Here is a 17,274-nt window from a genome sequence, read left to right as displayed (position 1 = left end):
AAATGTCTCACTTCCGGTAAAATTCAAAATGGCGGACAGTATACTTAAATCAGCCCAATATCGAAGGCTGGTATGTGAAAAGGTGTTATAATCATGCTACTATCTTTATATTCGGCTAGAACCTTTGTTATGTGCTACTTTTGGATACATTTAGAGATTATAAGTCTTTGGAAACCCTACTTCCGGTAAAATCCAATACGGACATTGTACTAAAGTAAGCGTATTTATTTGGGAGGGTAATTGAAATGTGTTTGAATGTATTGCTACTATTATCATATTGTACAGGAACCTTTCTTTGGTGCTGCTCACGGATACAATGTATAGGTCATATGTCTTTAAAATCACATAATATATTCCTCTTTTTTCAAAATGTAAAAAAAGTGTTTTTTGTGCCGGTCATTAAACTTTTGACTTTAAGTTATACTCAAACCAATAATTCACTATTATGTTAAAATGTTTTAATACAATAAAAAAAAATATGGCGGAGATTTGAAAACTCAGTCTGTATCCTCAATGTACAGTTTTGGATAGATTGATTTAAAAAGAATAGTCACTAAAGTACCAAAGTACTAAAACATCTTTAAAATTACTGATATATGGCCGCAACACATGTCTATTAACAATCACCATCACAAGCACATAAAGCAGTGCACGGGAGACGTGATTTTTCATATTTACAACGACCGCCGCATCCTTTCTTACATCCACAATGTATAAGCTCCTGACAAGATGACGAGGCCTCAGAAAGAGCTGTCCAAAAGGGTTCCCATTGATCATCTATGTCCCTTTGCCATCCATAAGCGCCTGGACTAGGTAGCAATGGAACCAATTCCAAGCTCGTTCCCCATACACACCCGCCTTGGTATATTGCACGTTTTACATGCTGGAAAAGACTAGACCGAGTCAGCGGAATAGCCTCAATTAGTCTTCCCTTTTGCGCAAACAGTTGTTTTCTTGCTTCATTAACCCCATCTGATGTGTTTGTTCGATCGTACATTAAAACCACGTATCGTTCTATCAATGCCATTATAAATTCCATATCTGGTGATGTAGGCTGATCAATCATTATGCTGAATGCTAAAGTCACATCTTCAAATGCCATCCATGTATCCCACGCAGTCTTTTTTCCTTTTCTAAACGAAGATACGGTATCACAACCGGTAAAGGCATGGAACACAGGAAGTGTGTGTGATATCTCAATGCCTAGTGCACTTGAAAGGTCATGAATAAATATATATCTGAAGCTTTTTCCACTCCCAAACGCAAGCCATAGTTCGTCTGCCCTAATTTTACGGAATAGCGAAACAGCAATGACAGCAACATCAGTATCGACTGTTCGAATCACGACTCGTTTAAGTCCGTGTTTCGCTGCATCAGACACATGCACCATGATTCTAGTGTCAGCCTCTTCATGTGAACATGGTGCTAAACTTGAAACATCATCACGTGGTAGATAACATAAAACATCCGGAGCATTTGTTGCTACAACTACCTTTTCCGCAAAATTTTTTTGAGCAAGCTCTCAGAAAACTTTGCCAATTTTGAGGAATTTTATTTTTACCCTGGACTCGTCTGCGTATTCCCTTTCCCCTTTTGCTTCTTGTGGCAGCCTTCAAGCTGTTGTCTATGTACGCATCCCAGACTACATCCACTCTTGCTACAGTTTCCAGGTGTTTCCTAATGTAAGGACAGAATATCAAATCAGCATAATCGTCAAAGGTACGAGATGTTGATGGTTTAAGCATATTCACAATTGCTGCTCCGTCAATAACTAAAACATCCACCTCAGGGACATCACCTGTCGTTATTGTCAATGGTTCTAAACACTTACTGAGAAGATCCGATTTGGTTCCGAGACGCATTTTCCCATTCTGGCTCAATGCTGGTGGATTTATATTGTTTTCATGAGCAAAGAAGACTTCCATGTCGCCACCTCTTGTCTGACAAGATATATAGAGTCTTGAAAATAACGACACATCACTTTTCAGTATGCTTATTTTGTCCTTCATTGCCGAAACAGTCTTCCCATGAGGAGTTCTAAGTAATGCGATTGCATTTTTCTTGATTGGATCAAAAATTGGAACAGTTCGTTTTGTCAGTCTGTCTTCTATGTACTTTTCATACTGTGTTTTACCGATCTTCTCTATTTTGCGGATAGTATCAACGACAGATGTTGATGCTATATCCTTCGTATCAAGGACAAGCAAATCCTGACTATCTTCCATGAACGGATTCCCTAACTCATCCATTACTTCTACCATCGACCAAACAACCTTCAAAAATGACTTTTGAACACTAGTCTTATCTTCATGGTGATGTTCGTCTTCTTCTACCTCAAAATCACTTATAGTGCTCTCAAACTCTTTTGTCAACCTTGTCATTTCAGGCCCTGCAATCATCCATCGCCGTTAGCTACAGGATTTTCAGTTAATCCAACTGCACCACCATCAGACTTTATTATTGCATTGTTCTGCTCATGAGCATGGTCTATTGCTATTGCAGAAAACTTTCTTTTTGTTTTGTGCACAACAAATTTCCCTGACAAAAACTCAACAAGGACATCATGATTGGTAGAGGAAAGAGCTGTCATATCACGAACATGAACCGGTAACCATCTTGAGTAGTGAATATGATCCAGTGTAAAGAACCAAGGGATGATTCTAGTAAGTGCATCTATGTACATTTTAAAATGCCCTTCTTTTATGGCTCTGATGAAAATGAGCGCATCTAATTCAAGTTTCAGAGTTAGAAACCAGTAATGGAACTGAATTCTTTCTGTAGACATTTGCAAGCACCACTCCTCCATGTCCAGTTTATGATCAACTTCCTCATTGTCAGTGTATTCCTGGTAAGCAGCCTTCAGCAAGATGTACAAACAACATGCAGATATCTGATGAGCACGTCTCGTCCTTGTTACGTGACTAGCATTCAGATTCCTCAGCTTTTCCAGAAGATGCAACATTAGCTTGTGTCAGCACAGTTGTCCAACCAGATCCTTCCAACCAATCTCCAATGGTCTTAAACGTTGACATTTCAATATGAAGTCCACCGAACATTACTATGAACTTGTTTTCACCGTAGAGTTCTGGTCAGGATTTAACGCATCGACACTAGTCTTTATAACATCAAATGAGTGCTTTATCATTGCCACAGATTTAGCCTCTTCTTCAAAGAGTAGTAGAAGTGCTGATACGCATGGTTCAAAATCCTTGATATGTTCGTGTTCTGCATGATAGGCTCCCCAAGAAAAACCAATGTCTTTTCCGCAACAGTTTCAATCCACCTGTATTCGTTCTGAACTGCTTCTTGTAAGTCATCAGTACATCCTTTACATGCACTATCTGTCATAGGAATAACAGGTACATTTGTCTTCAAAACAGCTGGTTTTACAACAGCATATGAATCAGGCAAACTTTCAGTCACTCGCCCATCATGGATGTCCGTTAACTGGAAATCTATTCGGTGTTGTCCATTCATTTGACTAGTCACATATTGGAAGAGAGAAATTCCTGTTCCATGAAATGAATCTTTTGCTGTCGTTGAGCTAGGGTTATGATCAATATTATCTACGGCGGTAGTAGTGAAAAGGCCTATCCGTAACGACGGAGGACAAACATATCCGTCTTCTTGATACTGCTTACAAATTGTATTGGTAAGAGATGCTCATACTGATAAAATTCGATCATATGATACTGACAATCCTAGTTTATAGATTTTGTCAATTAATCCTATCTTCCTTGTTTGACAATGAATCACTATTCCCAAATACATATGTGAAGGTGTTTCTCTTGATTTTGCATGTCTGTTTGTTGAACTTTTGAATTCTTTTATGACTGTTGAAAATCAGCATTTGAGCAATGGATAACGTTTCTTGGGAAAAGGAATCAGTTGTTATGTCTGGTCCATACAGTAACATATTCACTAACGTTAAAAGAGATCGTGGTACTGATTTTTCTTGACAATCTGCAGCAAATGTACCATTGATTTCTGAAGATGTTGTTATCATATCACTTCTAACAATCTTCACAGCCTTATATATCTGCATATAATTTGAGTCATAATCTTCCTCACACGCCCTTCGTAAGGCTGGTCTAATGTCATCTTTAAATGCTAATAAATTTTCCCGACCTTGCTTATAAGCCTCAATATCAGGTATATACGTCAATAATCTATTCTTCAATCTCGTACTATGGACTCTACTTTCTTGTTCGGCTCCCATTTTCTCCAATCTGTTACCATACATTTTTGAAAGATCTGACATCTTGAATACTGGTGCAACATTATCTTCACTTCTAGATTCTTCTATAAAGCTTACTAATTCAGCTAATTCAATTCCATGGCTGATTCATGTCTGTGTTCCTCCTTCAGAATCATCGTCATTAGCCACTCTTGAGGCTTTTCGATAGAGATCTAGTAAGCACCTCGCGTGATATTTTGCCTCTTTGGCTACAAGGTCTCCTGCACTTACCTTTGCTAGTATGGCAGTGTCCTGTAGCTTTTGAGCACATTCACGAACACGATTGTCAATGGCATAGGTCGCTGCTTCACATAACCTCTCATTTTCCTCAATAGTATTACAAAAGAAACATACATAATCGTTCAGTCCTATTTTACAGGGTACACTCAGACGTGTTGATTTTCTTGCCTCTTGTAATAATGATGCTTGCCCATCATCGGATATATATTTATGTTGTCTCTTTTGAGCCCTTTTGAGTTCCATAGTATTGAATTTCAGACTACATTTTTTATGCATTTTAGCATTGCTCTTTATCAGTGTGTTCTGAATACCACTCCAATCATTGTTTTTTTTTAAAGTCTAACCAGGTTGGTAAGCAGTTTATCTCATTAAATTGTTCAAGGTTTTCGGATAATGTTTTATATCCAGCATTTGTGTCACTCTACTTTGCAGATGCAGGCATTGTAGTGTTTCACAACTATCAGTTTGACAAAATATGCATTTAGACCAGTCCACTTCTGGGCCATGTTCCCCTATTTGAGATGATGTTGGTACTTGTCCATCAAATGTATCAATGAGCTGAAATGATTTGATGGACATCTCTAGACTTCAATCAGTTGACTATAATTCATATCATTCTAAAAATAATCGGGGGAATTTGATGTTGGGGAATGAAATGAACTATAATATACTTACTGAATGATTCATCCGAATACCAACATCTTTTAACAAAACAATATACCAAAATTTACCAAAATTTACCAAATTTGAATATTTTTTTCTGCCATTTTTTTTTTATTTTTCCGGAAATACGGTATTTTTATAAAAGTCTGCTTAATATGATATCAATAAGAGACACACAAGAAAGGTTTGTGCCAAATTTGATGCAGTTTTGTTTTGTAGTACGCCTATAAATATACTTTTAGTCGAAATTGACTTGAATAGGATTTTACCGTAAGTGAGAGCTTTTTTTCAAATGCCTCCCTATCTGAATTAAAAGAGTAATGGTTGAGGAAAATTTATGCCAAATTTCATGCTTGTAGCAGGATGTGCACAATTCTTCTGAAATATGCTTGTAGCCGCCGTACTAGAAGTTTGCTGGTGTAGAAAAAATTGGTATCGTTAAAGTTATAATTTGAGTATCAATAAGTTTAAAATCAAAGTCAAGAGTAAATATAACCAATGCAATGCATATGGAAAGTAAGATTGATTGATTGATTGGTGCTTAACGCCACTTTCAACACTATTCTGCTATTTCGTGGCGGTCAGTTTTTATTGGTGGAGGAAGCCGGAGTGCCCGGAGAGAACCACCGACCTTCGGTAGGAAAACTGACAATCCTAGTCAATTAAGATTGGAGTCGAGTGCACCTGCCCCGTGCGGGATTCGAACTCACAACGTAGGAAAGAAAGAAAAAAGCCCTTTAAACCAAATATAACTTAAATCTTAAAGAAATACGTTTACAAAACTTCAGATTACTGGATCCGTAGTTGGTAGGATTAGTATTTACATATAGGGGCTTAAAACAACCTTTGAATTTCATATAAAGACATTTTATATGAACATTTCAATTTGAATTAATAACCTTACTTAATGAAAACGTTTTCTGGAATCAATTATTGGCTGTTGAATAAACTTTAGTTGTAAGTAAAATTTAGAATTTATTGATTTGAACTGTAGATAAACGAGAAGATGTTCCTAAATGATGGATTACATGATTTGCATTCATACTAACAATTAGGAAACTTAAATAATTCCTACCATTTCATCGTATTCGTTGTGTCATCTAATGCCTAAAACACAGTTTTAATAAACTTTCCCATATTATAAGATAGTCTTTACATTACCACGACTTATCCATAAACAAAATCGAAAAAGGAATATAGAATAAACATATAATTAACAGTAGAATAACCTCTATGGCATCCATATTGTTTATTCTTAATAGAAGAAATTGGTCTGGAAATTTATTAAGTCTGTTTTTTCATATAGAAGTGAAAATCTTTCTCAAAGCAGCGTACAACAGTGATTGGTCTTTAGTACATAGGTTATATTTATCGCCTTTATTTTTATAGAATGTTTTGATGGTCCCTATCAACCATGACTCTGGAATTTTCCCCGTTTCAAATATCAAATTGAATTGAAAATGTTAATGAATGTATCAATAGAGGCCTTTATATGTTCATTTACAATATTAACATCGGCACACGCCTTGTTGTTCTTTAAGTTATGGACACATTTAATGATGTCTTCTCTACTTATTGGCATATTAAGTTCTTTATTGATGTTATCGAATATATTTCCGGTAACGGGGAATGTAAAATCGTTAGTAGTATTTTTTTTGGTGCCAGTTTGATTCTTTATAGAAAGAAAGAAATTCTTCAAAACAATCTTGTAAACTAATAGATGCATCAATGACAATAAATAAAGTGAACGAATACAACTCCTTTGAACAGTTGAAGGGTACCATTCCCAGTTAGTTCAACTCTACACAATATACGCAATGGTCGATGAAGTTATGTACCAACTCGTCTTTAGTCTTATACCCAATAAAAGTGAACAGACATACATGTACGACCGCTTATTCAACATGCTATATACTGCTTGTCAACATAACCAACTTCAACTAGCACCACAGATATTCTTCACTGACTTTGAGACAACTACCCGTAAATCTGCGCAGCGAGCATTCGCCAAAATTACTTTGATGCTTTTTTCACTACACACAATAATTGTTTCTCAGATACTATATTAAAACCTCATTTACAAAAATGTAGATGTATCATTACCGTAGTTGAGTTTATGTGGTATTTGTAGTAAAACTCTCATATTACAGACTTTCAACATAAATTCAATCATGGTAAGAAAAGCAGGCAAAACCTTTCAGCGTGTGCGCTCTTGTTTATTAATTAAACTTTTTGTGCTTTGTATAAAACTATTAATTTGCCCTCAATTTAAAGAATTTTCCATTTTCAGGTTTTTAAAGTGCATTTGTTCATTAGCGTTAACATTGTTAATTATTTCATGCGATTGTAAAATAGTTTCGTTGTTAATCACTCTTTTGTACATAAGTGTTCTTTAATGAAATATTTTTTTTTCAATTTTGACAATTTCAACCCGTCAGATTATTCAAAAGTTAATTTAAGCTGGAATCACTGCAACTCCATTTACAGGTAAATTTCATTAATCCCTTTTGCCAAAATATCACGTTTCTCCAACAAGAAATTATTTACCTGTAGACAAAAATATAAAATGTTGGAGAAATGTGAACACACCATTAAAATTTACATTTCACTAAAAAAAAAAATTCTTCAAACATTGGATTATTGAAACAGTGCTAGGTTATAAACAAGGTATCAAGAAATGTGCATAACTTAATAATATTCTGCCTACATAGAATTATTGGAGAAAAGGAAGATATTGAATTTTCAATCCTCTGAAAATGACTCTCAATGGTTATCTGTATAAAATGTATATATTTAGCTATAATTCTAACTACACCATTTCCTTACTTTTTTGTGTAGAAATAAGCGAAAAAAATCAGTATTGCCCAGTATGAACTATTTCAGGGAGTATTGCCCAGCCTGAGAAAACCGGGATTTTCCCACCCGTATTTCCCACCGGGTAATACTTTGCCAATCTTGTTTTCTTGCCTTTTAATATAAATCTAAATGGAAATTTTTTCAGGTATAATACATACTTTTTAATGTTACGCTACATCTATATCACTACATGTAGCTGTTAGTGCATGTTTGATATGGACTTTTATGTATTATTAAAGTATTTTCATGCAGTTTAGTTTTTTGTGCGAACTTGAAAACAATTAATTGGCGAATGCAAACCGCTACAATCGTTATAATGATTGAACAGTGTTCTTTGCAAACCGATACAGGTATTTGTTGTTCTTTGTAGAAGCACAAATCAATCGTTTTTGTCGGTTCACAAAGAACACATATAAATAAGAAGATGTGGTATGAGTGCCAATGAGACAACTCTCAATCCAAGTCACAATGTGTAAAAAGTAAACAATTATAGGTCAAAGTACGGCCTTCAACACGGACCCTTGGCTCACACCGAACAGCAAGCTATAAAGGGCCCCAAAATGACTAGTGTAAAACAATTCAAGCAGGAATAAAAAAAACGAGAAACGAGAAACACTTAGGAATCAGATCAACAAACGACAACCACTGAACAACAGGCTCCTGACTTAGGACAGGTGCAAACAAATGCAGTGGGTTTAAACATTTTAACAGGCGCCAACCTTCACCCTAACCCGAAACAGTAGTGTAATATTACAATGTAAAAAGACACACTGTAAAATATCAATTGAAATGACTTAACTAGATAAAAAAGACCTATAAACAAAACAAGTAAACATACACTGAACGAATCAGTTTGATCTATGACACAATATAGTCGAATATATATCGATACACAAACACAAATGTATCATTTTCCGGTTCAAACTGTTCACCTTTGTTTTGGGAAAATGGCTTGTTAATATGTAACAATGGGAATTGATTTAACATTTTGGTATCGGCTATGTAAACTTTATCTGTTGGGATCATGTATATTTCAATGTTAAGGATATATGATAACGTGTATAGAACTAATTAAACATGCGACTTTTTTAACTTGTGGGATACATGTAATACTATATGTTCATATACTTTAATATTGATTCTATAGGAAATAAATGTCCCAGTCACTGGTATCAAGATCAAATTGTTATTGTGTTGTTGTCTCAATAACGTCAAACTAATAATTCTGATCTGTTGATTGTAAAATAATGCCTCCCTACTCTTTATTCATATTTGTACTTCCGTATATCTATTCCAAATAGTGGAGTCGAGTTAAACAAGCTTACTTTGTAATGGAATACGGTCATATTTGCATATCTGGTAATTTTATTTTTATAAATGTGTGTGGTATATGTAAAATGATACAGCGATCCATAGACAAAAAAAAAAAACAAAAACAAAAACAAACAAAACAAACTAAAAGGCAAATAAACGTCAACATACATTCTTCAACAAGTGACCAGGTTTTATACAATGTTATGGGCATACAATCGAAAGAAAATGAGGCTTCTAAGAGCCCGAATTGCTGACTTGGTAAAAATAAGACATTTTGATAATTATTTTTACATGTGCTGTAATTAGTTATGTTTGCTTATTTGTTAATCATATTAAGTGATATTTTTGAAGATCTTGTATAGATGATCAATTTTACTGTTTACAAAAAAAGTAAAATGACAAAAATACCGAACTCCACGGAATATTCAAAACGGAAAGTCCTTTATCAAGTGGCAAAATCAAAAGCTCAAACACACCAAATAATGCAAACGAATAGAAAACAACTGTCATATTCCTTACTCGGTACACGCATTTCTTTATGTAGAAAATGGTGGATTAAACCTGGTTTTATAGCTAGATAAACCTCTCACTTGTATGACAGTCGCATAGAATTTCAATATATTGACAACAATATGGGAGCAAAACAAACAGACATTTTAATAATTTATTAAAGGTTTCGAGATAACTGTCAAAATTATGAAATTAGTAAAAGAAATCGTCATTTAAGGGCAACAAATCCTACAAGACAACTTGGCCATCTTGACTTATTTGTCGATTTTCTTTTTTCTTTTTAAAGTTTCTGTCTATCTAAAATATTTTTTTTACAAAAATGCAAAATTTGGTTAAAACTCACTATTCAGTGGAAATAACTTCTATGAGGAGTCGCTTGACATCTTCAGTCATTTGACTTATTTGTAGATCACCAAACTCAGTAAAGACACGTCATTGTTACTTTTGGTTGATACATTCAACAATACCTACCGTTATCTTGATGATATTTTTTGTTAAATAATCCAGAGTTCTCTAAATATACTACCGAAATTTACCCAAAGGAACTTACTTTAAATAAATCTAACATAGACAGCAGTAGTTGTCCTTTTCTAGATTTAGACATTTCAATTTTTAAAGGGAAACTCCATACTAAAATTTACGACAAAAGAGACGATATTTCATTGCCTATTGTTAATTTTCCCTTTTTAGACGGTGTTTATATATCCCAACTCGTTCGTTATGCCCGTGTGTGTAGTGATGTCTTAGATTTTAACGAACGTAATCAATGCATCACTGGTAAATTGTTAAGTCAGGGATTTCGTTACCATAAATTGCTTAAAACATTTACTAAATTCTTTCATAGATACAAAGATTTGATTAGTAAATTTGGCTGTACCTGTAGAAAACTTATTAAAAACGGTATTTCACCTAAATTTTACGGTAATATTGTACTAAAAGCGCGGAAATCACTATGTGATCCGTGTAAACTAATCGAACCTTAAAACAAACTTATTAGTAAAGGTTATCTTACCAATGTTGTAATTAGATCTTTGAATATAGTTTACATTGGCACAAATATCGATTTTGTCATCAGCAGATTAAAACATAACTAAATTTGTATTCTTTTCAAACGTTTTTTTTTATGTATAAATACACATCCACGTTCATTTTCTATATAGAGATTACTCTATCTATATATTACATTATACATATTTATTAACAGGTTAACTCCTAACTATCCTACTGCCTGTCGATACTTTTATTTTGGCATTGCAAAAGTCATGTCTTCTTTGACTGTTCATGACGTTGAAACACTAAATCCCTGTGATGTGTTTTAGTTGATTATAGTCTCTGAAGCATGATTTTTTTATTATTAATTGTTTTTGGCTTTTAACTAGCTTTCGGTAACTGCGAGTACTCTCAAATCGTACTTTCGTGTTAATTTGACCTGTTGATACAATTTGTAATGTATTTTTGTTCTTTAATGTTTGCTTATTCGGTGTTATATCTAGGCTCACTATTTTTAAAATATACCACCTTTGATAAGTGTTTAGTATGACGACAAATTTTCACTTTTGTTCTCTTACTAGAAACAACAAAATTATTTATTTTGTAAAAATTATTTCCGTACTCCATGTATACCTTACAACAAAATTATTTTTATTTACCCGTGTATGCTATTTTATTTGGCGGCATTTTGTCCAAGGTCATAGTTGTCTTTCTGATATTGTTAAACATCTAACCCCATTGTTTTATTAATTTTGTATTTACATTGTGTCATAGATCAAATTTATTCGTTCAGTGTATGTGGACTTGTTTTTGTTAATATGTCTTTTGATTGAGTTAAGCCATTTCAATTGATATTTTATAATGTGTCTTTCTATGTTGTGATGTTACACTATTGTTTCAGGTAGGGTGAAAGTTGACGCCTGTTAAAACGTTTAAACCCGCTGCATTTGTTTGCACCTGTCCTAAGTCAGGAACCTGATGTTCAGTGGTTGTCGTTTGTTGATGTGGTTCATAAGTGTTTCTCGTTTCTCATTTTTTATATAGATTAGACCGTTGATTTTCCTGTTTGAATGGTTTTACACTACTCATTTTTGGGGCCCTTATAGCTTGCTGTTCGGTGTGAGCCAAGGCTCCGTATTAAAGGCCGTACTTTGACCTATAATGGTTTACTTTTACATATTGTGACTTGGATTGAGAGTTGTCTCATTGGCATTCATACCACATCTTCTTATATCTACTTATTGTTTTTATTATATGATTTATGCGTAAAAATATTGTTTTAAAGGTAATAACTCTTGTTAGGAAGCAACTGGCGATTTCAACGATATTGATATACTTGGAAATCTTATTTTACTGAACATTATTTATAGGTACAGTTTCTCTCTTTTTATTCTGGTTTCTGCAAAAACGGTCAAAAATTACTTTTAGGGCTATAACTCATAAATGGTTTCAATTGACAATTATACCATATTACCTCATTTATTAATCTTATTTCGCTGAATTTTTTTGCTTTTTATATTTTATCTCTATTTTTCAAATTTCCGCAAAAAAAGGTAAAAATTGTCTTTCAGGGGCAATAACTCATATAAGGGGTCAATACATGATTTCGGTCATTGTGACTAATTTGCAGGTTTTATTGTCATTTTTACTGTTGAAAAGTCTAACTATCTGTTATAGTTTTCAGGAATATAACCGAAATTTGCCAACAAAATATATTTCTGGGGCAATAATATCAAAATGGATTGTCCTATTTTTGAAGATTACACAGGAGATAGACCTTGATCTGCTGATAATTTTTTATCTAGTATATATTGCTATAAGATGTTTTAAGATACATGCATAAGACAAACACTGAATTTTAACCCTTCTAGATTTAAGCTACAGTGTCTGTGCTTGTTGGTGGATCGAATCCCGGATATACTTTTAAGACAAGATAAATGTACCCTAAGGAATATTCCTGTAAAATTTGGTAACATGTGGCACATTAGTTTTAGCGAAGGATATTTTATTTTAAAGTTTACGACGACGGACAGACGACGACAACGGACACCAAGTGATGACAAAAGCTCACATGACCTTTTAGGTTAGGTGAGATAAAACGCATAAATATACAGCTGCAAAATTAAAAAAAAAGTGCACAGGAGGGTTATAATTTTTCTTTAAATTAATGACCTCTACTAGAGTTAGAGGATTCGTGGATACAATTATTATGCTGACGAACGAACAATCGGATAAAACATTCACCAAAGTACAGATTTTTCCTCATCACTACCGTTGACTGAAGATGGAATTAACCTAACATTGAACTCAACTGATATTGTTGCTTTTAAATAACAAAATACACCAATGTTGTCAGTATTAATATAATAATAACATAATTTGTGCATGTCTTTATTTCCGAATATAACAAAGTGAGATCAGTATGGCACCATTTTCACTTACTATTACAATTGTTTCTTTTTCAGATGTATTTTATCTGAAAATTACGAAACAACAGTAAACAATGTGTGACTATTTAATGGTTGCGTCTATAGACCTTGGTACAGCCTATTCTGGGTATGCATTTTCTCTTAGGAGTGATTTCAAACGTGATCCACTAAGGATTCATTCTAACCAGACCTGGAATGCAGGTAACGCACAACTAATGTCACTGAAGACACCTACCTGTATTCTTCTCGACAGTAGCAGAAAGATAAAATCCTTTGGATATGAAGCGGAAAGTGATTATTCACAGTTAGAGGAAGAGGGCAATGAAAATCAAGAAGATTATTACTTCTTTCATCGTTTCAAAATGATACTGTATGACAATGAGGTAATGACATTTAGAATGCAAATCGTTTTTTTTTATTTGTTCATAATTGCACCACATACTTTGTAAAGCTGATATATATATATATATATATATTTGAAATGAATATAATTTATAAACACTTACAAAACTATATTACACGCATATTTGAAATTCAAACACTACATTTGACCTTATAATTTGATTTTTTACATGACCAAACATAAAATGATGCAACTTCTGTGCATTGCGAAGACAGAATGTGTACTAAGATTTAAGCACGTGCTTTTGTAATGTAAGTGGTCGTTTTGACCTTGCTGTAACTGGTAAGCAATAAACTTGTAGTTTATCGTCGACGACATTTTATTTTTGTGTTGCCGAAATGGAACAATAGCAACGTAGACATTGTTTCATTTATACAAATTGTTTTCCAAGTATTTCAATTGTTTTTGACTCCATATCCTTTCCTTTCAATGATATCGATATTCTTCAAAGGGATAGATTTGATTTTATACAGTACATTAAAAAGCATGACGTTCTTTAAAATATTTTTATCCTTAAAACAGACGATACAAGTATATTGATTTTAAAAACGAAAGGAACTTTTAAAATGTATTCTTGTCAGATAAGAGCATCATATTTCCTAACGTCGGATTACATCTGATACTTGTACTATCTTTTCAGAATCTAAAACAACAAAAACTTGAGGATGGAACAGGGAAAACTCTTGCCGCTTCAGAAGTTTTTTCAAAATTTATCAAAGCACTAAAAGACCATTTATTGACTCAGATTATTGAAAAGGGCAAAACCATAAAGGCACATGAAATACGATGGGTATTATCTGTTCCAACGATATGGACGGATGCATCTAAACAGTTCATGCGGAAATGTGCACAACAGGTATATTAAACTAAACATCTTAGTACATGGGAATGTGCACATCAAGTATATTAAACTAAGCATCTCACGTGGGTATGAGCATATCAAGTATAAACTAAACATTTCACGTTCGAATGTGCACATCAAGTATAAACTAAGCATCTCGCATGGGTATTTGCATATCAGGTAAAAACTAAACATATCACGTAGGAGTGTGCACAACAGGTATAAACTAAACATCTTATGTGGGAAGTGCACATCAGGTATAAACTAAGCATCTCACGTGAGAATGTGCACATCAGGTATAAACTAAGCGTGGGAATGTGCACATGAGGTATAAACTAAGCACCTAACATGGGAATGTGCACATCAAGTATAAACTAAGCATCTCACATGGGAATGTGCACGTCAGGTTTAAACTAGCATTTCTCGTGGGAATGTGTACATCAGGTATAAACTAAGCATCTAACATCGGAATGTGCACATCAGGTATAAAACAAGCATCTCATGTGGGAATGTGCACATCAGGTATAAACTAAGCATCTCGCGTGGAAATATGCACATCAGGTATAAACTTAGCATCTCACGTGGGAATGTGCACATCAGGTATAAACTAAGCATCTCGCGTGGAAATGTGCACATCAGGTATAAACTTAGAATTTCACGTGGGAATGTGCACATCAGGTATAAACTAAGCGTTGGAATGTGCATATCAAGTATAAATTAAGCACCTTACATGGGAATGTGCACATCAGGTATAAATTAAGCACCTCAAGTGGGTATGTGCATATCTGGTAAAAACTAAACATCTCATGTGGGAATGTGCACATCAGGTATAAACTAAGTATCTCACATCGGAATATGCACATCAGGTAAAAACTTAACATCTTACTTGGAAATGTTCGCATCAGGTATAAACTAAGGATCTCACGTGAAAATGTGCACATCAGGTATAAAGTAAGCATGGGAATGTGAACATTAGGTATAAACTAAGCACTTCACATTTGAATTTGCACATCAGGTATAAATTAAGCTTCTCAAGTGGGTATGTGCACATCAAGCATAAAGTGAACATCGCACGTGGGAATGTGCACATCAGGTATAAACTAAGCATTTCACGTCGGCCTGTGCATATCAGGTAAAAACTAAACATCTCACGTAGCATGTGCGCATCAGGCATACACTAAACATCACACGTGAGAATATGCATATCAGATATAAACTAAGCATCTCACGTGGGTATGTGCATATCAGATATAAACTTAGCATCTCACGTGGGAATGTGCACATCAGGTATAAACTAAGCATCTCACGTGGGAATGTGCACATCAGGCATAAACTAAACATCTCACATGAGAATGTGCACATCAGGTACAAACAAAACAGTTCACGCGGAATCGAAATGGGAAATGAAATTCTTTTGTTGCTTTTAAAAAATTTAAATGAACTATGCCAATTATATTTCCACTTTGCGAAAAGTCAAAAAAATGTAAAGTAGCTATTCCAAACGCTGCTGTTAATAGATACATATTTGAAAACTTTCAAAATCACATACTATACGTAGTAAAACTGTTTAAAATCTATTATCTAACGTTGTCTGTACGTTAACTGTACAGGGCAAACAGATGTTTTTAGTGAAAAATCGAAATATTCTATATTCTCTCAAATATATAACATGCGATATAGAAGATATGTAAATTAAACAGCAACTCTACAATCAGGCATCCCCTCCTCTCCAAAACTACAACTTTGGGTCAAATTTCTCTGTAATATGTCAAGCCCTAAATCGCTCCGGGTCGAAAAAAGTTATGAATTAATATAATAATTAAATAGCTGCCATCATCATCAAATTTCCAGAAGGTCAAATATTATATAACTAAAAACAATTACTGACAACATCCTGATCGTTAAGGACAGGTACGTAATCATGTGGCGATATTTAATATTTTCTGAGAATTCAACCTTCTCCATTGCTAAAAAAACAAAACAAACTACGACGAGTGGTACAACGTCTTCTGAAACAGTATGTTCTAGTGTAACAGTCAACCAGATCATGAAGGTGTCATTAAAGGCAGGACATCTTTTTTTTTTTCTATTAAGAACCCTTGGTTCAGTAGCTTCCTTTTAATCAGTCACCGTGCCACCCGATGGTCGAGTGGCACGTTGATAGTAAACAGGTATATTCATAGTTAAAATATGGCATATTGGTATACATATGGTACAAATAACCGATATATATATTGGAAAATCGAGGATTTGTGAAAATGAAGGGGAGAGACTATGGGGCTCAACATATTTGTCCTGTCCTTACGAACCATATGGAACGACTCCTATAATATTTACACTAGATACACATTTTTTTAAATATTTTGAAACAATTTTAAATATTTCAAAAAATATTTGTATCCGAAAATTGATTAAGCAAACTGGGAAAATGGAGAATTTTGCAGGAAAGTGTGAATCTATCAATGATTTTTCTATGTCCATCTATAATTATCGCAATGTAACACGTACAGCGTATCTTTGGAACTAAAATCTCCTGCTTCCAATTAAGTGTGATTAATTTATTACTGTTGCATTGACTGGGCACAACATCACATCAGCATGTTTTTTTCACAATAACTATGGCACCCAATGTTGCTTGAAGGTAGCGAAGATGTTAGTAATTTTGAAAGAAATGAAGTATATTATATGATAGAAAAAAAAAAAAGCTTTGTTAAGCATACAGTGATTTAAAGGTTTTCGTGATCAATAAAAATGCTCTACATTTTACTTAAGTCCATTTAATTTTTTTTAG

At 34.0% G+C, this 17,274-nt stretch overlaps 1 protein-coding gene across 6 annotated transcripts in view; it reads left to right on the top strand.

Moving 5' to 3' along the window:
* LOC127734119 (heat shock 70 kDa protein 12B-like) overlaps positions 1 to 17,274 on the top strand; it is a 151,737-nt gene that overhangs the window by 86,090 nt on the left and 48,373 nt on the right. The window lies entirely within an intron of this gene.

This window comes from Mytilus californianus, unplaced genomic scaffold, assembly GCF_021869535.1.
Source record: "Mytilus californianus isolate M0D057914Y unplaced genomic scaffold, xbMytCali1.0.p SCAF_3, whole genome shotgun sequence".
In the NCBI taxonomy this organism is placed as follows: Eukaryota; Metazoa; Mollusca; class Bivalvia; order Mytilida; family Mytilidae; genus Mytilus; species Mytilus californianus.
The sequence above is the reverse complement of the archived record's forward strand: the minus strand, read 5'-3'. Positions and strand labels throughout refer to the sequence as shown.